Consider the following 26,034-nt stretch of genomic DNA (forward strand, 5'->3'; position numbering starts at 1 on the left):
TAGCTGAAGGAGAATACCTGACTGGAGGCTTCGTACTCTAGTGGATCTACGGATAATAGGAGTTTCAGTTTCTGCATCATCTATAATCTCATCCTCTGAACTATTATCCACTGTGCTCCCACTATCTCCATATACATCAGAGCTCCCACAGCTTCCTGAACTTTCACCTATCTTTAGAGTGCTGACAGTTTTTATGATGTCGTCATCTAAGATTTCTTCTAACTCAACTTGATCTTTCTTTTCTGGTTTCCTATCACTTATGGAGCTCTTTGCAAGTTCATCCGTGTATAGAGCACTCTCGTTGAACACCCCATTCGGGCTTCTGAGAACCTTCTTATTCTGGTTATTCCAGAAATGGTATCCCATGTCATCTAAACCGTAACCTATAATGTGCACTTCCTTTCCTTTGCCTCTAGCTTGTCTCTCTCCGAGTCTTTAACTTTGACATACGATACACAACCAAATACATTCAAGTGTTTGAGCGAAATCTCCCAAACTTGCCGTTCCTTTTTTGGAATCTTGAACCCTATGGGGACTGAGGGTCCTCTGTTGATTAAATATGCAGTTGTGTTGACTGAATATGCCCATAATATCTTAGGTAAACACGCATGAAACCTCATGCTTTTAGCCTTCTCGTTCAATGTTCGTTCATCCTCTTAGCTACCCCATTCTGATGAGGTGTCTCTAGAATCGTCTTCTGCATTCTGATTCCTTGGTCAGCACAGTAATCAACAAATTCTTTGCTACTGTATTCGCCCTCATTGTCTGTTCTGAAACACTTGATTTTCAAGTTCGTTTCATTCTCTACAATAGCTTTCCATTTCTTGAATGTGCTGAAAACTTCAGACTTATGCTTCAAGAAATAAACCCAAACCTTCCTTGTGCAGTCTTCAATCAAAGTAACAAAATATCGAGATCCTCCCACTGAAGAAATTGAAGTGGGACCATAAACATCTGAATGAATTAACTCCAAATTCCCGTACTTAGGAGGATGACATATCTTTGTGAAAGTAACCTTCTTCTGTGTACCAATAACACATGGCTCATAGAAATCAACGGTCATTGTCTTCAGACCAGGTATTCTTCCTTTGGAGACTAGCATCTTCATTCCTTTCTCACTCATATGCCCACTTCTTTGGTGCCACATAGTGGATGCCCCAACTTCTTCAACAGTGTGTGCTTCAGCGTCAGAAACTTCCACCATATAAAGTGTACCCCACTTCTAACCTCTAGCAACAACTAAATTTCCATTTGTCACCTTCCACTGATGATCACCAAATGTAACATGGTGACCTTCATCATCAAGCTGCCCAACTGATATTAACATCCTCTTCAAGTCTGGAATGAACTTGACATTCTTCAAAGTCCATTTCGTACCCAAATTTGTCTTGAGGACCACATCCCCAACACCAGTAGTATATAGACTCTTGTTTTATGCTAACCTCACATTCCCTTTGTATTTCCAAAAATTATGCATTACGTCTCTTGAATGACTAGCTTGGAACGACGCACCAGAATCCATGATCCATGATTTTGTTGAGTTTTCGACACAACAAGTAAGCGCATCATCTTTAGAATCTGCTGCCATATTTACTTCCTTCTTGAATTTATCTGCCAAAGGCTTTGGGCACTGATTTCTAAAATGACCTTTTTCTTTGCGGTTGTAACAGGTAATATCCTTCATGTTCTTCGACTGACCTCTTTTTCTTGACTTTGATCTTCCTCTGCCACCACCTCCTTTGTTGGAACCTCTTCCTCTATCTTCAGTACATAGAAGACTACTGGAAGTTTCGCCGACACTCCGTGTACGTATATCTTCGCTAATGATTAAATCGCGAATACATTCGAATGATAGCTTAGCACCTACGACTGAACTGCTAACTACCGTCACTGTACCAGACCAACTATCGGGTAACGATGATAATAGTAGCAACGCCATGACTTCATCTTCATATCCAATATCAACCAAAATCAACCTAGAGATGATTGAATTGAATTCGTTAACATGATCAGTCACCGAGCTACCCTCATTCAGATTCACCAACTGTCGGATCAAGAAAACCTGATTTTCCGCCAAAGGTTTTTCGTATATATTGGACAAAGCATTTATCAGATTATAGGTGGTCCTTACACTGACAATATTGTAAGCTACATTCTTTGCCAATGATAACCTTATCACTGCAAGTGCCTGCCAATCTAATAAGTCCCACTCCTCCTTCTTCATCGCTTCGGGTTTGTCTTTGGACAAACGTTGGTGTAACTTCTTTTGGTAGAGATAATCTTCAATTTTCATTCTCCAGAAACCGAAATCTTGACCATCGAATTTTTCGATCTTAACTTTCCCTTCTTTGGCCATAACTCTAATACTAGTTTGTTGGGAATACAATAAAACAAGTTAAGCACTTTGGACAAAACGATAAATGATTTCGGTAACACTCGCAGAATAAAACTACTGAAAAATTGCAAATGAAATTGAACACGATATTTAACGTGGTTCGATCTAATATGACCTACATCCATGGACGCACTAGAGAGAGAGAGAGGGAGAAAGAGAGATGATTTTATTTAACACTAAAGAAATTACAATCATACAAGGCTAAACTGCACTTGTAATCTGATAACTTACTGTAAGATATCACTCGTATTTTTGACTGCCAAAAATAAGGCTCTCCACAAAAATAATACCTCACTCTTTCTTATTTGTGTATTACTCTATGTTTCCATAGTGTTGCGCTCTGTGTTTCTACTTACAACACACATATATTTATACACATGTTGTGAGCCTTAACTGTAATTCACTCTAATGTGAAAATGAATAGCCACCATTTGACTTTTGTAAGTTGAAATAATTCACATGCATTTAATTTTACTTTTTCTTCGGCCGAAACCAATTTTCTTCTTCACAAGAGTGTTGGTAATAGTGACATTCAACAATCCAATTGAATTGTTAATTGCCAAGTTATTTTTATGGTCCTTTAGCTTTTAGGAACTTGTCAATGTGTTCATGACTCCATAAATCTAAACATTGGAGGGAAGGAAAGACTGACGAAGAAAATATGTCGTAGGTATTAGGATCGACTAGGGTTGTCAAGAGATCTCTGATACTGTAACGCCTGGTTCTTGGTATGCATTTAATTACAATTTATACACTTTTGTAGAGCTACCCGATGAGTTGGGAGCCCCAACCTCGTTGAGTAGAAACCAGAATGGACGCGGGATTTTAAGTCACCTACTCGACGAGTTGAGAGCCTTGACTCGACAAGTAGGGCTGCCAGGATGAAACCCTAATCTCGGGGTTTTGCACCCTATTTAAGCATCCTAATCCCCACTTGCTGGCCTCATTTTCAGCCTTCAAGTCCCAAACCCTAGTTTCAGAAACCCTAAAACTTTTGTGAGCTTGTGAGCCATTTTTTAGTGATCTTTGTGTGTTTTTGAAGCTTGTGGAAGAAGAAGAAGCTAGAGCATTCAAGGAGAAGATAGGGTAGCTCCCGAATCAAACAGTACCAAAGCTGATATACCGTTCACTAAGAACGATCCTATAACCAAAACACATGACATAAGCAATAATCAAAATAAGTAAAGAGATAAGGAGAAGATACATACCCGTCACCACATGGGGCAGTGATCGACTGCGAGCAACAACTAGTGAGGGTTCGGACTCCTAGAGGTGGAGGGTTAGTGATTCAGGGCGAGGGGCCGCAGGGTGGACTGACCCTATGTTCAGCAGGGAGAGCGAGGCGCTACCTTCAGCAGGGTTGTGCAGGTTATGTCGCTTATGTCATGGATACCCAAGATAAGGGTAAGGCGACAGTGGATGATGTACTGATCGTGCGAGAGTACCCGGACGTATTCCCGGAGGATTTACCTGGGATACCTCCGGAGAAACATGTCGAGTTCAGGATTGACCTAGTCCCTAGTGCGGCTCCGATACTCAAGGCACCTTATCGGTTTGCTCCTCCCGAGATGCAGGAGTTGTCTACGCAGCTGCAAGAGCTGCTAGACAAGGGATTTATCAGGCCGAGTAGTTCGCCTTGGGGAGCCCTGATCCTGTTTGTAAGGAAGAAGGACAGGTCACATCGGATGTGCATAGACTACCGGGAGCTAAATAAGGTAACGGTGAAGAACCGTTATCCTCTCCCGAGGATTGATGACTTGTTTGATCAGCTACAGGGTGCATCTTGGTTCTCCAAGATTAATCTGCGATCGGGTTATCACCAGATGCGAGTCAGAGACGAGGATGTGTATAAGACAACTTTTAGGACTCGTTATGGCCACTATGAGTTCGTGGTGATGCCGTTTGGGCTCACCAATGCTCCTGCCGCGTTCATGGATCTCATGAATCGCGTATGAAGACCGATGCTGGATCGGTCTGTGATAGTTTTCATAGATGATATCTTAGTTTACTCCAAGACTCGGGAGCAGCATGAGGAGCACCTGAGGGAGGTGTGGGAGACATTGAGGAGGGAGATACTTTTCGCAAATTTCTCCAAGTGTGAGTTTTGGTTGCGCGAGGTGCAGTTTCTGGGGCACCTTGTCAACCAGAAGGGTATTCTGGTCGATCCGGTCAAGATAGAGGCCGTGATGCAGTGGGAGGTTCCAAGGTCTCCAACTGAGATTTGGAGTTTTCTTGGTCTAGCGGGTTACTATCGGAGATTCATTCAGGATTTCTCCTCCGTTCCGTTAACCCGACTGACCAAGAAATCGGTGACATTCTGTTGGGGGCCTAAGCAGCAGGCAGCCTTCGAGACTCTCAGATAGCGGTTATGCAAGGCACCGATTCTGACTTTTCCAGAGGGCGTCGACGACTTCGTGGTTTACTGTGACGCTTCTATCACGGGCATGGGTGCGGTTTTGATGCAGCGAGGTCACGTGATAACTTACGCTTCGAGGCAGTTGAAGCCTCACGAGGCGAACTATCTGATGCATGATTTAGAGCTAGGGACTGTGGTTTTTGCCCTCAAGATTTGGCGACATTACCTCTATGGGGTTCGTTGTACCATTTACACGAACCACAAGAGCTTGAGGTATCTCATGGACCAGCTGAATCTGAACATGAGGCGGCATCGGTGGTTAGATGTGGTAAAGGACTATGACTGTGAGATCCTTTACCACTCGGGCAAGGCCAATGTGGTGGCCGATGCTCTGAGCCGCAAGGCAGTAGCGGCCCCGATTTGAGACAGATGTATGAGGATGACAGTGATTACTCCATTGCTAGAGCAGATCCGAGAGGCGCAGGTTGAGGGCCTGAAGGAGGAGCGCCGGAAGAGCGAGTGCATCATAGGCCTGGTGCCCTCATTTGATTATGACATTCGTGGGTTCTTGACCCTGCATGGGAGGGTTTGGGTTTTGTACTGGGGCGGAGTGCGACAGGTTCTGATGGATGAGGCCCACAAGTCGAGGTTCTCCATCCATCCCGGGGCAACGAAGATTTATCGGGATCTTCGCCCTGATTATTGGTGGCCCTGCATGAAGCGGGACGTAGCATGGTATGTGGAGCGGTGCTTACCTATAGGAAGGTCAAGGCCGAGCACCAGCGACCCCACGACAAGATGCAGCCGATGGATATTCCCGTGTGGAAATGGGAGGATATCACCATGGATTTTATCACCAAGCTTCCCAGGACCGCATGTGGAGTAGATTCGATATGGGTCATTGTGGATCAGTTGACCAAGAGCGCCCATTTTATCCTGATCCAAGAGAGTATATCGACTGAGAAGCTGGCCGAGATCTACGTACGTGAGGTAGTGGCATGTCATGGAGTGCCCGTTTCGGTGGTGTAAGACCAGGATGTCTGTTTCACTTCCAGATTTTGGAAGCGGTTTCATGACGAGATGGGTACTCGTCTCCACTTCAGTACCGTTTTCCACCCTCAGACGGATGGAAAGAGTGAGAGGAAGATTCAGACTCTCAAGGACATGCTATGCGCATGTGTTTTGGATTTCGGTGGCAGTTGGGATACGTATCTTCTGTTAGCGGAATTTTCGTATAACAACAGTTACCACGCCAGTATAGACCGACCTCCCTTCGAGATGATCTACGGGAGGAAGTGTAGGACCCCTATCTGTTGGGGTGAGGTCGGTCAGAAAGTCATGGGGAGTACTGAAGTAGTACTCAAGACTACTGAGAGGATCCAACAGGTTTGGAGCAGGCTCTAGACTGCGCAGAGTCGGCAGAAAAGCTATGCCGACAAGCGCCGTTCAGACTTGGAGTTTCAGGTGGGGGACATGGTCCTCCTGAAGGTGTCACCCTGGAAAGGTGTCATCCAGTTTAGGAAGCAGGGCAAGCTGGGCCCCAGATACATCGGTCCGTTCAGGGTGTTGGCTCGGGTAGGTCCGGTTGCTTACTGTTTAGATATTCCAGAAGAGCTCAGCCAGATCCACATCACTTTCCATGTTTCTCAGCTGCAGAAGTGCTTAGTGGATGACTCAGTGATCGTGTCTATTGAGGATATTCAGGTTGATGACAGCCTGAATTACATCAAGAGACCAGTAGCTATTCTCGACAAGAAGACGAAGGAGCTGAGGAACAAGAGGGTTAAGCTGGTGAAGGTGCAGTGGCAGCACCGCAAGGGTTCAGAATGGACTTAGGAGCCTGAGGAGGAGATGAGGGAGCACTACTCGGAGCTGTTTCCCGGCGCAGCAGACTTCGAGGACGAAGTCTAAGACAAGTGGGGGAGAATTGTAACGCCTGGTTCCTAGTACGCATTTAATTACAATTTATTCACTTTTATAGAGATACTCTACGAGTTGGGATCCCCAAACTCGTCGAGTAGAAACCAGAATGGACGCGGGATTTTACATCACCTACTCGACGAGTTGAGAGCCTCGACTCAACGAGTAGGGCTGCCAGGATGAAATCCTAATCTCAGAGTTTTGCACCCTATTTAACCATCCTAATCTCCACTTGTTGGCCTCATTTCCAGCCTCCAAGTCCCAAACCCTAGTTTCAAAAACCCTAACGCATTTGTGAGCCTGTGAGCCATTTTTGAGTGATCTTGGTGTGTTCTTGAAGCTCGTGGAAGAAGAAGAAGCTAAGGATTCAAGGAGAAGATAGCAGATCCAGAGATTTCCTTCCATTCCCATCATTTTCTGGTAATCAAGCCTCTAACTTTCCTAGTAGTTTCTTAGATCTCCTTATTTTCACTTTATTGGGTTTTTGGTCTAAGAAGCTTGATCCTTGGGATATGGATGTCCCAAGCAAGTACACCTTCAGATCTGGAATCATTAAGGGTTGTTATGGCATAAAGGTGCAAACTTTATGCCATTCGAGCCCCCATGCAAGCTCTAAGATGTCATCTTGGCCTTTTAAGCCCCAAAAGGCCATGCATGCATGGAGAAAAAGGCAGAAGCTTTACGTGTTCAAATGGTGTCTAAGGCCCAGATCTCTATTTGTATGCCTTAATATGGAGTGTGGATGACTTGTAGACCAAGATATAAGTTCTAGAGAGTTAGGGTTTGAACCAAACCCGTCAAATGAGGGTATTAACAGGTAAAGTTGGAAAGTTTATCCTTAAATGGACATTTTCAGTGGGTATGAAAAGCAAGAAGTTTATATCTGAAGTGTAAGGGCTCAATCCGTTATAATTGCCCAAATAGACAGGGGAACTCGACGAGTTGAGACAAGTTGTCCTGATTCTGGATTTGGTAGAACTCGATGGGTCTGAGGATGACTCGACGAGTTGACTCGCTTAATCGCAACTATGAATAGCCAGGGAACTCGGCGAGTCAGGGGGATGACTCGGCGAGCTGGATCGCGATTTCAGAGTTTTTGAGTTATAGAACTCGGCGAGTTGATAGGCCAACTCGGCAAGTTAAGTCAATCCCGAACGTTGACTTTGACCAGAATGTTGACCTTGACCAGGGGTAAAATGGTCATTTTACCCTAAGAAAGATTTTAGATATTGACCATGTGATATTGTGGTAATGATAGATGGAGAGTCGCAGAAGCAGCCGATAGAGATTTCCTCACCGAGAGATTCAGCACTCAGCTTGTGAGGTGAGTCTTCTCCTATAGGAACGGGTCTAAGGCACCAATGCCGCCCTGTTTATGTATATTAGTGTATGCCGGACTTCGGCCCGATGTCGGGGCTAGAGCGATGTAGATTATATATTTCCGGACTTCGGTCCGATGTCGGGGCAAGCTCGGGGAATGTTTGTATGCTTGATGTCTTCGTGATTTGTTTATATGTTTCGGGCTTCGGTTCGATGTCGGGGCAAGCCCGTGGAATGTTAGCTTATATGTTATGTGTTATGTGTTCCGGAATTCGGTCTGATGTCGGGGCAAGCCCGAAGAATGTTTATATGTTTATGATTATGTGTTTATGTTATATGCTTGTGATATGTTATATGTATACCGGACTTCGGCCCGATGCCAGATTCGCCCGATGTCGGGCGGGGCCCGATGTAGTGGGCAAGGCCCAATGTACGCTATTATGTGATTATATGTATGATATATGGTAGTTTGCGGAGACTCACTAAGCTTCGTGCTTACAGTTTTCAGTTTTGGTTTCAGGTACTTCCTGTAGCAAGGGGAAGAGCTCAGGATGATTGTTGTGCACACACTATTTATTTAGACTGGGATGTTTATACTCTGATATATTCAACTGATGTTATGATATTTTGAGATACATGACTTATGGTTTTTATATGATAAATGATATTATGGTTTTATTAATGATTTAAAAATGAAAATTCTGGACTGTAATTTTAAGATGTTTCAGATATCATGATTGGATCAATATTTTCCCATAACTTGGCTAGATGTCTTTCCATACATATAAATACATACAATGTACAAGTACGCTAAAGAGTAGATATAATCGGCTGCATAAGTACATACAATATACAATACATACATGGGCTGCATACATACATATGGGCTACTAGATATAATGAGCTAAACACTAATAAAACATTGCACTATATAAAATACAATATACAAGTATGCTAACACAAGAAAATGATGTTAATAAGTTTTATTTATATATAGGGCAAATTACACGGATGGTCCCTGTGGTTTAGGGTAATCTGCGTGTTTCGTCCCGAACAATTTTTTTTAATTCGGAACGTCCCTACTTTATATTTTTGTTGCACACTTGGTCCCTATCTGTCTAAAAATACTATTTTGCCCTTATAAGGATTTTTTAGTTTTTTCATTTATTAAAAAAAATAATAATTAAATTTATGGTCCACCCTATTTACATATTCACCTCGTTCCTATACCCCCTGTGAAAACCCCAATACTACGTCCCGCGAGATCTTCCTCATCTTCTTTTCTTCTCCGCCGGCAACTCTTCACCACCATAATACTCCCGGCATCGGTAAACTGATCCCCACCCAATCTCTTTCCTGCTCTAACATGACATCCTCATATCACATCCTTCTTTCCCTGGCAACCCTCCGCCTCTGACGATTCATGGTATGTAGAGCCAAAGAAAACAGAGATGATTGTTCCGGTGGAACAACAACTGTTGTCTCTCCAAATTACTAGTTTCAAGTGAGTAAACATTTTAACCCATAACCACCGATTAGATCATTAAAAGATTTAATTTACAGACCTGCAAATTAAAAAAACAAAGATTTAAAGGACTCAATTTGCTAATCTGAAGACTCAGTTTATGCACAGAGATGAATTACAGGTGATAACTATGTCGGCAATTTTGGGCATCAGGAAACATCTCTTTTAAGCATTTCATCAAACACCTTTTGTGCAACTCAAGTGGACTCCATTTTTTCAGCACCTTTCGTGTTTTGTCTACAACGCATTAATATGTTTCGAAGAAGAAAATATCGCTCAACGTTTGAAGGACAACGACGCTCTGGATCGACACACTTGTTTGGAAGACGCTCTGGTTTCTTAGGTATGAGTTTCCTAAATTTTTGGTTCTAATTTTGCTATACCAGTGTTCAATAAAACCTGCAAATCTTGGAGCCCACCTGGTTGTCTTTTTCCTAATTTCATTTTCATATTTATTGCATATTGCAGAGACATGTCTATGGTGCATTGCCGACTGGTGCTTTCCTTTAAAATATTGGAAGAGGCGATGTGCTTGGTTAAAACTTAAATATGGCAAAATCAGCATCACTTGCAGGAGAGGGAGCTTCCGTGAAGCTTCCTGTAGTACTATTATTGGTGTCTTACGTCCATTGCCACTTTTCTTGAAATTTACCAAAGGTTATCAACCTGTAAATCCATCACCATTCCTGTGAAAAAAGAATAATGGCTGTGCTATGTATGGTCCTCGTCCCAAGAACTGGTATCATCAAGAAGAAAAAGGCATAATACTTTGAAAAATTGGAGATTGGAGAAGAACAGGAGGCGTGACATAATAGAGAGGGCTTGATTTGGCTCTATTCATTCAGTGTAACAACTACAAGGTTCGATTATCATCAATTCTTTTGCACATCAAGTTTAAGTTCCTAATCAATTTTGTGTCTTCCCTTAGCCCATGCTTGGCTTGTAAACTCACCTAACTTTAACTTCTGTTTTCTTGCGAGATGGAGCTCTTTGTTAACGACTATGGCTGAACCTGTTGATGTTGTTAATTTAGTCGTCCATGACCTGTTCTACGAAAGTAATGAACGCCACAACTTTTTTCGAAGCTAATTCCACCCATGTCAAGTGATATCCCTGTATATCAACGAGTACGTGTTTGATGTTTCTTGTTGTTTTCCTCTTTATTTTTATAACTTGTTCATCTTTATCTCCATACGTGACTGGAATACTCTTTATTTTTATGTTTACTATTTCCCTTGAATCTGATCTTAGGCTAACTTTTCACCAACTTGGATGCAAATCCATAAAAAAACATCCATTTGAAGAGCCCTTTTATGGTTTTCTGTTTTCATCCAAGGATTAAGTGCAATAATCTTTAAAACTTATCTCTCTTATAACTGTTAGTAAATTTATTTAATAAACTGAAGTAGTGAAGTCATTTCTGGATAAGTGAAGTTACTCAATAGACATGCCTCTATATTTTTAGTGTTTTGTGAAAGGCTTGATTGACATCATTTGGAGTCATTTATAGCCAAAAGTTTAATATTGTGTTTAATTTGGTGCAAAAGCTTACTAGCATTCCATTTGTCAAGGTTTGTTGGCATAGCCTCACTCATTACAGTCATTGTTTTTGAACTTGTTAATATGAAGATATAAAACTTATTTTGTGTGTGTTAATAAATCAGCAGAAGCCCTACCTTAATGGTATTGAGAAGCTTATAGAGGATGTGATGTTGGTCTTTCCGGCTATTGATACTTTTGAGGAGTATATTAAGGACCTTATGGAGAGGGACAATCATATGTTTCCTTGAAAGTACTTCTGTATTTGTACTTTATTCTCTTTGAACTATCTTCAAAGTCTTTGACATGGATCTTAAAATTAATTGTGTAGGTACTCTATGATGCATTTTCCAAATATCAGACTTACCAACAGTCACATTACAAGGTGATATTTATCATGAAGGAGAAGAGTTTGAGGTAACACACCCTTTTATCTTCACCATTTACTAATGTTCTTAGAGAATGATGCCAACATATTGATATATATATATATATATATATATATATATATATATATATATATATATATATATATATATTATGTTCAAGGTGATCTATATAGCTAACTAAATCGCTAAGCTAAAACAAGATAAGGCAAAGCTAATTCATCTCTAAAGGTACTAATGCCAATTGCCAAGCAAAATACTACTGCACCAAAAAATTTAACAGACTAAATCGAAATTAAACCAACCCCCTGCACTATTGAACATAACATAGCAAAAACCCATAACAGCAGCCACTGCTACAGGTAATAAGAGCAAAATTAGTTAATTTGTTGTAATTAGTGTTGATAATAACCATTAGCAAAAGAAAATTTATGACTTATTAATTTTGACATGCACAAAATTTCTTTTAAATTGCAATATTACACCCTAATGGTGAATTACAGGGAGCACTCTTCCACTTACCAACGTAAATAAGAAGATGGTACACATATAGCTTTAAAAGACATATATTACCATTAATAGGCATACATTAATATATGTGATTCGTGTTTTACATATTGAAAATAATTTTGTAAAGGTATACGAATATTATGTCTACTAAAAAGTAATGTCATGGGTGGGAACAAAATCAGAAAACATCACAGATGGAAGAAAAAACCGAAAAAAAAGACAGTGTAATAATTGAACAAATGGGTTTGCAAGTCTGTACAAAAAAAGAAAAAAAAATGGTATGAAAGTGTAATTTAACATAGAGACAACATATGTAATTTAGTCTACTATGAACCGGGATGAATAGTGCCTTCACCATTCATCTCCTATTTATCCCACCTCATGCTGAAGCAAGAGGCCTGAGTCACCTCTCTTTTCTTTTAAATGTGACACCTGCAGTTCCATTCCAATCATCTGCTCTAATTTCTAATTACTGCTAACATTTCCATCTTTTCTTTATCAATTACCCCTTCTTCCTTTTTCTCTCTTTATCAATTCCTCTTTCTGAAACAATAATCACCATATGCAAAAACCAAACCCAACATAAAAATCGGTCTTTTTAAACACAAAAAAGCAAACTGGCGTTTTTTGAAAATGGTTCGGTTGTTAGGATTTTTAGTTTTTGGTTTGTCATAGGGTTTTTTTGCACAACCTAACCCAATTCATTTTTTGCAATATATATATATATATATTAAATTTAGTTAAATTTGACTGATTTTTGAATTTTGAAGGGTCTTGTTTTTTTTTTTTTTTTTGCTTTTTCCACGTTCGGTCTGTTTCATGTTAATGGGAATGTGGGACTACTTTTCACCAAAATACAATGTTCATATCTTTCTTAATTCAAAAACTCAATCAACCTCTTTCTTTTCCTTTTTTTTTCTTTTATATTTTTTTGATTAATTAATTACATAACTTGGTAGAAAGACAACCTTAGTTTTTTTTTTTATTATTAATTTTTTTTTTATTTTTTTTATGTCGGTTTCATATTCTAATTGTGAAGTTTTTTTGTATATTTATAATTTTATTTATTTATTTTAGCATTCTACAGAAATTAACAAATAAATAGATTTTTTCTTGCAGATTGCATATGCTTGGTAAAGTATTATTATTATTATTATTATTATTATTATTTTGTAAATATGGTCCGTAGATTGCCCACGTTTTACCTTTTAAAAAACATATAACACCTTAGTTACATTATTAGGTTAAATACATTTATAAACTTAGGTTAATCTAATAACACATCAACCCCTTTGATAGCTTATTGGCACCTACTAATATCACTTAATCTGATCGAGATAACGATAAAAAAATTATGTTGTTGTTTTATTTTGAAAAGTCTATTTTTGAAGACTAAATTGTAGCCATCTTTTGTAGTTTTTGATTCTACCATAAACAGTTTTAGCTGTTTGTTGGATCCGTACATAGTGAGAGGCAATGTTGTAAAACTCCCCGAGTTGGCCGATTACTCCTCCGAGTATTCGCTACTCGGTCCCTTACCGAGGCGAGTTACAGAATCCCGAGTACTCCCTGATCGACCCTTTACTGAACTGAACAATGTTGTAAAATTCGGTCAACTCGGTGATTAATATGTATAATATACTTAATGATTTATTATTTAACACACTCACATATGATTATTACTACATATATATCTTAAATTTTCAGTAATTATTCACGAAGTTAAACCATTATGTGTTTTTCAGTTTTTGTATATTCACATTTATCTAATTTTGTTATATATTTCAATCAACTTATGATTTTGACATATATAATATCCCTAAAAATATTTCTACATGAATTACCAAATCCGAGTACTCCACGAATACTCCCGAGTACTCGCTACTCGGTAGTCGGTCGAACAGGTACCGAATAACGAGTTCTACAACCTTGGTGAGAGGTCAAAAGCAAACATTCTTCCACCTTATATATGAAGTACAAACACACAATAATGCTTTCCACCAGCTTAGTTGATGTATCATTGCCAATAGTTAGGATAAGTATAGTAGTGCTAGCTAACCCTACAACTAAAGACTCCAACTATGAAAAGGAAAGTGAATAAAAACTGAATCTAAGGAAGGTGAGTCAAAGCTCAACACTTCAGCGAATGTAACAGTGTCTAAGAAGGTCTATTAAACCGTTATTTTTCTGATTTCGGCTTTTTGGATCGATTAACTCACATAGTTTACACTTCGTATCGTCGATCTTTCATTGATTTCCATTTGCGTAGGTTCGAGCAACAATACCGCTTAAAATTGAAATAAAAATATTCTTGACCCTTGGTAATTACAATCAGAACCGGTTTGAATATTTGACAAAAAAAGCTTCATGATTTGGGTCAAAATCCAAATAAATAAGTCTTTTGTTTTAAAGAGAAAATATGTTGATCTTCCACCTCCACCATTGGTTACTGGATTTTCCTGGCGCAATTGTTCGGTCCACTATTTTTCTACTTCGTAGGCACTCAATTTGTCGGACTTAAACCTTGAAAATGAATCAAAACTGAAAACCATCAAACATCGTGAAACTGGGATTATCAGACCAATGAAAATTCCAAGTGATTACAATATCATAATTTTTTTTAACCGGAAAATACAAATAAATAAGTTACTCCTAAACAAACACCTAATTCCACATATGTCCACAACGGGACTTGAACCCTCAAGCTCAAAGAGGGAGGACACCACCTGATACCTCAAAGAGGGATTACAATAACATAATCATTACCAATATCCAATAGTAATTTGACCATAAATCTGTGTTATTTTATTCAAATGCGGATTTACCAAAAGATTTCAAGTTATAAGTATGTAGCTTACAAAAGTAACTAAAGAAGCTAAACCCAAAAGTAATATTAGTGGATCGTTGGAAACGATAAATTGTGGATGACTAGATTTTACCATAATCCAATAGTTTGTTACAAGTTTCTGTAGATTATTTTTAGAAAATCTATCTTGTGGACGTCTACCCTTAAGGAGATTGTCATTTGACGGTTTATATTTTAACGCTTAAGGCTATGTTTGACGAGCCACAGCTAGCTGAAAAGCTAGCTTATTTTTCGAGTTTTTTTAAGTTGTCGTGTTTGGTAAGCCAAAAAGCTAGCTTTTAAAAAGCTACTTGGAGTAGCTTTTTAGGAGCTTTTTTTCAAACTTCCCAAATATACCCTTAATTAATTATAGAAAACTTATTTTGGAAAATGCCATTTTATGTAATTTTATATCTTCGAGCTAGCTTATCAGCTAGTTTTTACCAAACACTCTATTTTATCGGCTAGCTTATCAGCTAGCAGCTAGCTTATCAGCTAGCAGCTAGCTTTTTAACCATCAGCTAGCTTTTCAGCTACCAACTAGCTTTTCAGCTAGGGCGCCAAACGCAACCTAAGTTTTCTTAACAACAGAATCTTTATTGTGATAAAGTTAAAAGTTAATACATGCGATACTAAGATTCCTATAATGATGTATGATCCACTATTGACAAACCCACCACGAATTTGAGCAAAAATACTCACATTAACGTCGATAACGAAGAAGGCAAAACCAGAAATAGTGACCAAAGATGTTTGTACTCATAGGAAGCCAAACAAGGCAATATATTTGATAATATTATGCTTAGAAAGGCTGTGTTTACCAACTTTGCTACTTGATCAACTGGGTTGTACATAGGGACAGTCTTATCCAAGGAAAAGCACACTACATAATTTATAACCATTAGACCTCCTACATGGAAGTATTACTCGGTTGGCCACTAAAACCTTTTGCTTTTCCATCCAATCCAAATTTGAGCACAAATGATCATAATGGCCATTGATGTAAATACTTCAGTCGGGATCGTATTAGCATACCCCTTAGCTACTTCTTTAAGATTTATTATGAAGAAAAATTCCCCCAACTATGTTAACATATCATCAATGATCTTCTTAGAACATCCATCAGCTATGATCTTGAGTTGCTTGATCAAGGTGGTAACAAGTATCACAAAATATAGTGTTCATGATCTTGAGTTGCTTGATCAAGGACTGGTTGGCTATTTTGCCCACCATGACTGGGAGAGCCCTGTCAGCTGAACTTCCACCACTAACGTCGTAGAAGTCCCGACACATGCCGTAGGGAGGACGCAATCCTTGTTGTTGACTCCAATGGTGGAGGTGACTTCCCCAGACGGGAGTTGGTCCCTGAAAGTTTCTCCTAACTGCGGGAGGTTGAGCGACTGGTGGGTTGATTACTTCTGGTTCTGAGTCTGTCCCAGAGTCATCCTCTTCCTCCTCTTCCATGGGTTCCTCATCCTCTTCGGGGTCCTCTACTACCCATCCTCCATTGCCCTGATTTGGGTAGTAGGGATCCCATGGTGGGTGGAATCCAGCCATTGTGTCTGTACGAGAATAGAGTTAAGAATTGACTATTATCTAAAGCACATACGGAAGTATCAAAGTTTTAACTTGTTGCAATTACCAAATACTGCTATAGTATTCTAAATGTTACGTTTGATTCAAATAGATCATGTTTTTGGTAATTTTTGACTTGTTGCTCACTACGACTATTCCTCGACATACATTACTCCGATCTCGGATAAATATAGTTGATCAGGCTATATTCGTCCCAAATCCGATTACATATTCCGAGGCCTAGTCGTAGTGTCCAACTTGTCCTATTACTTCTTGTATAGTTCTAACTATGAAAATGACTCTTTGTATGCATGTATTTGTGCTTTTATGACCCAAATAATTTAAGCTCCATGAAACGCGGTGTAGGTGTAAAAATGTTTTGTCAGAGAGTTTTAGTCCCCATGCATTTATAGTTTGTATATCCTATGTGGTTCGATATATTTAGTTCACTATAAACAAAGCTCTGATACCAATCTGTCACACCCCCAAACCAGAACGGCGGAATCGTTCGAGGGCGGATGACTTCATGTAGTATCGTAACAGTTGAATACATAGTAAAGAAAGTAAACCAACCATCATATATATAATTTAAAAGTTACATCGTTGAATAGTACTTGTTTCAAAACAAATTACAATATGATGATAAAATGAGTTTTAAACTGACGCCTTAGCGTCACTTCTCCAAAAGCTGAAGTTACCTGTATTACTGAATTCCTGAGAAATACAAGTAGATTTGAAAGAGTAGATCAGCATTTAAGCTGGTGAGTTCATAAGTATTTAATGTAAATGTTTGTATAAATCTGAATGAATTGTTTGTATATGTTTGAAAACTCCTAGAAAATCCTATATTTCCTACTAGTATAAAAGTAGTCTTCTGCCAAGACCCAACTGATTTGAATGTTTGCTTTTAGAAATCCAATGTTTTTCCATAAATATGTGGTAGTTTAAAAGTTCCAAAACTGAAATGCAAAAGTGTTTTTCATGCCTAGGGTAGTAGATTTATGTATGTATAAAATCACTAAGGCATTTGATAACCCCGTAAATCAACGTGCTTTTAATACTCCATGTGAGTTTTATAACCATGCTATTGACACAGACTGCCTGTAACAACGTTCTTCAGGCGTTGGAATGTTATGACGATTGTCACCCCAGACTTGCCAGTCTAACTGCAGCTAACAGTTTAGGTGCGGGATTGTCAATCCCGTATAGATCTATACACAAGAATCACGCTCTCCCTACAAGAGATTATGACATATAATACAGGACTTTAACTGCATTCTTGAAAGTACGTGAAGTTAAATGTCTCACAAAACTTAGTATCAAATAGATTTACGTATGAAAAGTCCATTTGCTCTTGTATATGAAAGTATTCCCTTGATGTAGTATTTATAGTATGTGAAATCTCATGAATATCTAGTAAACTATACCTATTGTAGTTTTTCCAAAAGTGTGATTTGTTTGTATGATAAACCCTAGTGTAGTGTCGACTTTGTATGTAAAGTATAATGTTTGTAATAACATTATTTAACATTTATACTTGAAATATAAATGAAGTGTTTCATATTTACTTAACACCATGTTTTATTCCAAAAGACAAGCGTTATCGTGATATGTTGTATGAGAATATTGTCGTATGATAGTTATAAATCACATATGATTGATTATAACAAAAGTAATATGAAAGATTTATGTTATTCACACGAGGATAATCGTGCGTTTACTTGTATTCCCCCCCCCCCCCCCTTAAAAGTGTATAAAAGCATTTAAAAACGTAGTTATAGGGGTATGAACTCACTTGATTGAAGTGGTTGCTTTGAAGTAGTCGAGAGAAGAATCGAGCAGAACTTTGACTAGAGAGAGTTGAAATCTCAGGATTCTCGGGGATCTCGGGAGTGTAGAACTTCCTTCGGGACTCGAGTATGAAAACCAGGGCTTCGGGAAGGCTTCTCGAGGTAATCACGCAGAGTAACGACACTTAGATGGAAAGAGATGAGCACCAAACCCGGCACCCTTAAGCTTCTATTTATAGGGGCTGATTTGGGGTCTCACGTCGTGAGTTTTGGATTCTCACGTCGTGAGGCTTAGTCAGCATGATCCTCTTCGACGATTTGACGTGGCTGACACTCTGGAACCCATCAGTCACGAGCTCACGTCGTGACATGGTTCCCTCACGTCGTGAGGCTGAGTCAGCCTCGGGTTTTGTGTCTCGAACTTGTAAAATCCGTAACTTTCGCGTACGAGCTCCGATTTCGACGTTCTTTATATGCACGCGTAGGTGTGAAAAGGCTCTACAACTCTCGTTTAGACTCCGTCGGCTAATTTTGACTTTATTTTTATTATATTAATTTTAACAGGCCGGACCTGGAAAAGTTCGTTTAAATTCCTTAGCTCCTTCATCCGGTGTCCATTTTCGTAAGACTTTTTACTGTGGTATTCCTATTGTCGGGGTCTTCAACTTTCGTTTAGGTTGTTTCGGTCAAAAGTCTCTCGATCTCTAGTTCGAGTTTTTAGCTGTCTACTGCTATGTCCGAAACTTCGAAAAATCATAACTTCCTCATACGAAGTCCGATTTGGGCGTTCTTTTTATGTATGTTCACGGTTTAACGATATCTACGACTTTCATTTAGATACCTAAGGCTAAAAGTTATTGTATTGAAACTTCGCGTTTTACGTTTAACACTATTGACGGTTTTGCTGTGTATCTTAGGTTGGTCATAACTTCTTCGTTATAACCCGGATTTTAGTGTTCTTTATATTTCTGAAAACCTTGACATGATAACTATCTTTTTAGGCAACCCAATAGAGACTTTTGAACATTCTATTTTTGAAGCAAATTTCATTATATCAGAAGAGATTACAATTCTTGACTTTTTAGGTCATTAAATTGATTCGAGATATCGGGTTGTCACAAATATCGTTCTCGTTCCATATCGTTGATTGTGCTCGTTAACTGGGTGCTCGTGTTCGTTCCTTTTCGTTTATTGAAAAATAAGCCATTTTAGTCAAGAGAAAAAGTGTCAAGTTATAATTTGTATAAATTTATAACTGCAGGTTATGACACGCTTTTTCTGTTTTATGACATATATAACATTACTTATGTTCTTGGAGGTTTTACGACAGTAGTTTATGACATGCAAATATTTTTGTCATGAAAACTCTGCTTTCGTATATTTTCCTTGATAAAATTATTTACATTAAATATTTATAAATAATCACAAATAGTTTGTTAATCTGGTTAAAAGTCATGAGTAGGACATAGCATTCCAAGATAACCCTTGTATTTATGTTCGGCCAAAAATGATCTAAAATATTAATATTTCCATACTTTAATCATTTTCCAAAATATTTTGTCCAACAACTTGTTTAAGCAAATATTAAAATAAATCCTTATAGTTGTTGTTCTAAAATTTCGTGACTTATACTTGGTAACATACTAGTTCTTGACTCCAAACGTGATTTGTGAGATATAATCCAAACTCTTGAGACTTAACCAAAATCTTGAGTTTTTGGACTATTTACAAGAGTTTTCATACTTAAACACATGTAAGATGGCATGCATACACAATAAGCAACTAAATCATGATTTATACAAGACTTTGACTTGTATTCTCCCCCAAAAACAATATTAATCTCGAAAAAGTATGGGTATGAAGCTCGCCTTGAGTTAGTTTTGTGGGTGATTTGATGAAGTATTAAGGAGCTTCCAAGTTCCAACACTTGAAAGGTTCTTTGAACTTTAGAATATCCTAAGAATAACTTTATGTGTAAATATAATGAAATCTTAGGAATAATGTGGAGAATAATTAGTCAAAGAAGATGAAACACTTACAAAAATTTGGGAATTTTCCTTGAAGGAGTGGGACTTGAAGCTTGAAGGAGTTGAGAGTACTCTTAGAAGTTTACTGGATGTGAAAGTGAGAAGTAGAATTATGGGGAGGAAAGGAGGGAGTTCACGTATTCAAGAAGGAGGGGATAAGGGTGACATGACACTTGCTTGGAGGACTGGTGTACAATGCTTGGTTACCCATGGATATTTTGTGTTTAACTGGGATTGCATGGGAAATGAAGAATTTGCATCACATCATAAAGTCAACCCTTATCTTCTTAGAATCCCTTAAAAATCTTGGGTATTATTTTATATAAATATGTTTAAAATAATCAATTTTGGCATAAATTGGGGGTTTAAGGGGTCTAAAATATGAAAAACACGAGTTTGGAGGAATTCCCGACGTCAAAATGCCTCAAAATGAAGAAAAAGTCCGAAATGGACGAAAATCCGGAGTAGAGGCTTGTTCCTGCGAGGGTGCGAAGTACTTAGAGAAGTTCTGGAGCCTCTCAGCAAATATCCGGAGTCATTCCCAAGATTCCGGAGTCAACAGGCAAGTTCCGAAGCTGCAAGCGAAGTCCGGAGGTCCGGACCAGAGATGCGAAGGCTAGCTAGAACTTCCGAAGTAGTCTTAAGCGAGGTCTTCCGAAGCGAGGCTTATTCCGGAGTCACTCTTCCGGACTTGCGAGATTGTCCGAAGCAAGAGGAGTTCCGAAGTGACTAGGGTATTACGGCCAAGAGGGTTCCGGACCAAGAGGGTCCTTTTGGGTTTTCTCCTTCGATTTTGGGCTGTTTTCGACTGAGGAAGGTACATAGAGAGATTTGGGAGAGATTTCACATACTTGGAGAGATTTGGGAGAGATTTCACATACTTGGAGAGATTTGGAAGAGATTTCATATACTTGGAGAGATTTGGGAGAGATTTCACATACTTGGAGAGATTTGGGAGAGATTTCACATACTTGGAGAGATTTGGGAGATATTTCATATACTTGGAGAGATTTGAGAGAGATTTGAGATACATGGAGAGATTTGCATTATATCTTTTCATGGTCCATTAGGAACCATGAAGTATACTTCTAATGTGTTAGCATGAGTCTCACCATAGTTATTGCTTACATGAGGACGAAATTTCCTAGCCAAAATGCTAGTTGTGACATCATCCCCCGTTAGAAGGAATTTCGTCCCGAAATTCTTTCGATAGATAGGGTCCTGAATATGGGAATAGGTGAAGGTTCTTTTGATCTATCTGATCATTGCGTTCCAAAGTGAATACCGGCTCACGCCTAGCGTTCCCTTGAACCTTCACCATCGGGATGCAGCTTGTTTTGTGTGCTTAACTATTTTATCCATAGTCTCGATAGACTGATCAACTATTAGGAGGTTCTATCTCACCTTAATCTTGTCTAGTTAAACTGAGAGGGTTTTGTCCGATAGACACTTCCTAGGTTCGACACATGGAACACAAGGTGTACATCACTAAGCTTGGAGGGTAGTTGGAGTTTGTAGGCTACTGGACCGATCCGTGCGAGGATCTCAAATGGTCTGATGCATCGGGGATTTAGTTTACCTTTCCTTTCAAATCGTGTCATCCTTCCCCGAGGGAAAATCTTTAGTAATACCCTGATCCCTTACTTGGGATCCCAAGGCTTTAACCTGCTATCTGTATAGCTCTATTGTCGGCCTTACGATGTTTGGAGTCGTGTTCGAGTTTGACTATCCTTTTTGTGGTTTCTCGAATAGTCTTGGGTCTAGGGAGTGTGTTATTGGACGTTTGTCCTCTTGTCAGTTGGGTGTCTCTCACCTCAGCCCAACAGAGGATGATCTGCACTTCCGGCCACGCAGGGCCTCAAAGGATGCAACTTCTATGCTCGAGTGGTAGTTGTTGTTATATGAGTACTCAACTTCTATGAGTTATCGGGCCTATCTTGGCGAGGCCTTTTGAATATTCTTCCAGGGATCGAGATCTTGGTGTCCTAGAAGTAGAGTTTTCTGAGCCCTAAGAGTTGGTACTATGGTCACCAAGGTTGAGTTCGTGTGATGTAGTTGACCTTATGAGTCTTAGGTCATTTTGGGAGTTTTCTTTCTATGGTTTTCCGAGCTAATGGTAGGTTGGCCTCTGCAAGTTCTTTGATGTGGGTTGCACATGTCTCCGATTCGGGGTAGGGAGTATCGATCCTTGAGGATGGGTTTGTTTGGCTTATTCGGAGTCGGTGGTGCCTATGGTAGTTTCGTCTTTCTTCCTTATGAGTTAGATAGGTGCTTCCTGTTGTTAGGGACTGGGTCTTATGTTTCCTTTATCTATTGGGTCGATCTTGTGATCCGACACTATCTGTTCTTGTGACCGTGCTAAGTAGTATCGGGCGTTTGGTTATTGGGGTGGTTTCAGGAGTCGGGGTGACTCTATCTCCGCTTAGCACTTGGTTGAGGTTTCCAAAGGGATTCTTGGGAATCTCTGGAGGAAGGTTGGAAGCCTTTCGGATTCCCTTGATACCTTTTGCTTCTTGATTTTCCATCTTTATTGGGGCTAGGGAAGGGTGTGGTATTTCTTACACCAGGACTTAGGTGTCTGGTTGCGAGGGATTTGTCGTTACCGGCTGAAAGAGTTTCGTTACCCGGTGGAGTAGGACGAAAGTCTATTTGTAGTGCTCGGGGTTTGTAAGATGAGGATCAAGCCTGTCCGTGCCAATTAATGGCATTGGACTTCTTGTTGTTACGTCGGTTTGAGGAGTATTGGTTGCCAGGAACGACAGGGTGTTCTATGTTCATGTTCTTATTGTTGCTAGTTTTGTTTTCGTTGTTACCATTGGGTCTATCTTGTTTCTGCTTGTTAGGTGTTCCAATGCTCGTGTTCTTATCGTTGCCAGTTTCGTTTTCGTTGTTACCATTGAGTCTATCTCGTTTCTGCTTGTTAGGTGTTCTAATGTTCGTGTTCTTATCGTTGCCAGTTTCGTTTTCGTTGTTACCATTGAGTCTATCTCGTTTCTGCTTGCTAGGTGTTTCCGGCGACACGAGGGTGCTGTTATAAGGCAAGGGAATTCGTAATCTGAATTCTGCCAGGTCCTTCCACTATAGATGGATGTGACCTAACCGTACATACTTAGGATTTTTAGAGATGGTTGACTGCGGGGTTCTGTCCTAATCGCTATTCAGCCCAAGGACAGAAAAATAAGGCGGAATCGCACGCCCTTAGTTTGCGGAATCCTAACTATATATGATACTAACGCTCATATGGGACCATCATGGTCCATTCGTAAGGATCCCTAGCTTCCCGTGATTTATAGGATTTGTTCTAACGAGAAAATAGTTTTTGGATTATGTTTTTTTTTAATTGACAAAAACTTTTTGTGATAATTCGATGCCTAAAGTTTGTCGTGGAACGTACCAAAAACTGCAGTAGGGTTCCTTGTCGCCTCTTCCTGTCTAGTTGTCGACTCCTTCGTTAATCATCTCTGTTGGACATTCTCTCTTGAAATGTCCTGTTGCACCGCACTTGTGACAAACGGGACTTACTTCTGGGTTGAGGGTTGGAGTGACGCATGGGGCCGGGGCCTTACAGTAGGGGGAGGTGTGTCCCATCTTGTTGCATCTTCTGCAACGAAATTTCCGGCAGGCTCCCCAATGATGGTATTTGCACTTGTTGCAGGTTGGATTGTTCCCAAGATATGATTGTCTCGATGTGGAAGGAGTAGGGTTAGTAGGGGTAGGGACTGATCCCGCTTGTTGTCTTTTAGTAAGCCTCTGAGTCGAACTACCTCCCTTTTCGTTTCCGAACTTTCGTTTCTTGAGCTTAGGTTTAGGTTTTCGGGTGCATTGGCGAGTTGTTCTTCGTTGGTTTCCCCGATTGTAGTTACGGTTGGATTTATCGATACTGCTTCCATTTTCGTTCGCGCTGTTGGCGTTGAAGTATGCCATGGCGGCTGCTACGGTGGCTTGGAAAGTGGTGGAGTCTATTCGTAGGACCGGTGCACTGTCGAGGTACTAGTTATCTTCATGGGAAGACATGACTCTGTTGCACACGAAAAGTGAGCTCGTAAGTACCCGTAGTTGATTTCAAGTGAGTTTACTCATATAATCTTAACATACTGTTTTTAATTGTGTCAACCTACATCCCCATGATGCAGTTATGGTATTGAGTGGAAACATATATTGCATGACGTTAAGTCTGTCAAAATAGCACATAGTTAGCAGATTTGGTTGTATGGATTCTTGGAGGGCGTATTCCGCTTGGTTTACTACTACTGGTTGCGATTAAAGGCATTATGAACCTAAGGCGAGTGGTGCGGTGATTCTCTTTTATCGACATGGCGCACAAGGTGCTTGGCCTTTTTACTCCTATCCTGAGTGCTCTTTTTGTGTTCTTTACACTGCTAAGGCTGCCCTAGCCTTGATTACAATGAGTTGTGGTCTCTAAATGACCACCTCATCTTTCAAGGGGGTGTAGATGGTCTGCATAGTTTTCTGGTTCTACTTGTGGGTTTCGCAAAGCATTTGGAATGGTGTTCTTGTTACTTGTAGAGGATCGGATTTACATTGTTGCGTACTGTGTTTTGCTTACGGTTTCCATTATTCCATGACAGAGAGTTGGAAACCGGGAGTCAATTTGGGTTACTCGTGGCCCATACGGATGTCATGCTTGATTTGTGAGGGTGTTGGCTATCGGAGTTCGGTGCACGTCGATTGTGGATCGGGGTGTCTTTCGTGAAGGTGCGCCCTAAATTGGATAAGAGTCAATTTCTCAACTTGTTTTTGCGTGGGTATCGTTTTGTTTCTAGGTATGTCTATTCCAGGAGTACCTATATGGGGTGTTTATGTATTTAGGAAGAGAAAGGTGAAAGGGTCTTCTGCCAATAGGAATAAGCTTGCTATGAGTTCCCTCGGCGCTTTCATCATTGTTTGGCCCTTAGTCGAAATCCTCCCTTTCACAATTTATCTCTTGGTATTCCTTAGGATTCACTTCTGGGTTTTTCCTCATGGACTTCTTTTGGTCTCTCCTTGCCCCATCCGTAAATCATCATGACAGGGTAGTAGAAGTCTTGGCGAGGAATTTCAACTACATTGTTTGTGCGAGAATCGAGGTACGAGATATACGGGGAAAGATTTAGGTGTGGGAGGGGTTTATAGTATCCTAAAATACTCCTATAGTATTTTAAACTTGATGTTCGATTATAGTATTCTCTTGTACTCATAGTTGGTAGGTTTTAGGTTTGTTGCAACACCACCATCACTCCCAAGCACATGTTAGTCATATCTCAAATAACTATAGTTGATCAGGCTATATTTATCCCAGATATGATTACATACTGTCTAGGTTTGACTATAGCGTTCAACCTTTAGTTACTTTTGTTTTCTTCTCGTTATGATACTGTGTTAGTAGATATGCATACTTTTATAAAATACTTATCTTTTTAAAGTTTACTTTTAGGCAGAGGCGTTTTAGTCCCATTGTATTTATAGTTGTATATCTTGTATGGCTAGATATACCAGTTCACTATAAACAATGCTCTGATACTAATCTGTCACACCTCCGGACCAGACGGCGGAAACGTCCGAAGGCGGGTGACTACATTGTGCAGTATCATAACAATTGAATATAAATGAAACAGAGCAATCCAAACATCATACATTGAGATAACGAATTTACATTGTTTAAACATTGTATTTGTTCTTCGAGTTACACAAAAGAGACATAAGCAGAAAATTCAAAACTACAGCTAAATAGACCTGCATCCGCGTCCCTTGGTACCTGCTTACTAGATCCCTGAGAATACAAGTCGTTTTGAAAAGCGTCAACTAAAAAGTTGGTGAGTTCATGAGCATTTTTGTATAAAATCGTT

The 26,034-nt window shown here is 39.7% G+C and overlaps 2 long non-coding RNA genes across 27 annotated transcripts in view; both read left to right on the forward strand.

The window, feature by feature from the left end:
• The first annotated feature begins 7,010 nt into the window (after positions 1 to 7,010).
• LOC145163249 (uncharacterized) lies at positions 7,011 to 8,578 on the forward strand. Its single transcript, XR_013739676.1, has 3 exons — positions 7,011 to 7,091; positions 7,930 to 7,995; positions 8,512 to 8,578. It is a non-coding gene; the product is annotated as an uncharacterized LOC145163249 (long non-coding RNA).
• A 635-nt stretch (positions 8,579 to 9,213) lies between these two features.
• The window catches only part of LOC145165963 (uncharacterized), an 86,084-nt gene continuing 69,263 nt past the window's right edge, over positions 9,214 to 26,034 (forward strand). For 13 of the 26 annotated variants that reach the window (XR_013740264.1, XR_013740278.1, XR_013740277.1 and 10 more), the window contains exons 1-5: positions 9,214 to 9,495; positions 9,614 to 9,859; positions 9,985 to 10,643; positions 11,184 to 11,308; positions 11,387 to 11,472. This is a non-coding gene — a long non-coding RNA (uncharacterized LOC145165963). Of the gene's footprint in view, positions 9,496 to 9,613; positions 9,860 to 9,984; positions 10,644 to 11,183; positions 11,309 to 11,386; positions 11,473 to 13,367; positions 13,699 to 17,467; positions 17,939 to 20,225; positions 20,665 to 26,034 lie in introns of those variants that run through there. The other 13 variants (XR_013740258.1, XR_013740270.1, XR_013740282.1 and 10 more) reach the window with 7 other exon arrangements.

The sequence above is a fragment of the Lactuca virosa genome, chromosome 3 (assembly GCF_052849685.1).
Source record: "Lactuca virosa cultivar CGN04683 chromosome 3, Lactuca_virosa_CGN04683_v6, whole genome shotgun sequence".
Classification (NCBI taxonomy): domain Eukaryota; kingdom Viridiplantae; phylum Streptophyta; class Magnoliopsida; order Asterales; family Asteraceae; genus Lactuca; species Lactuca virosa.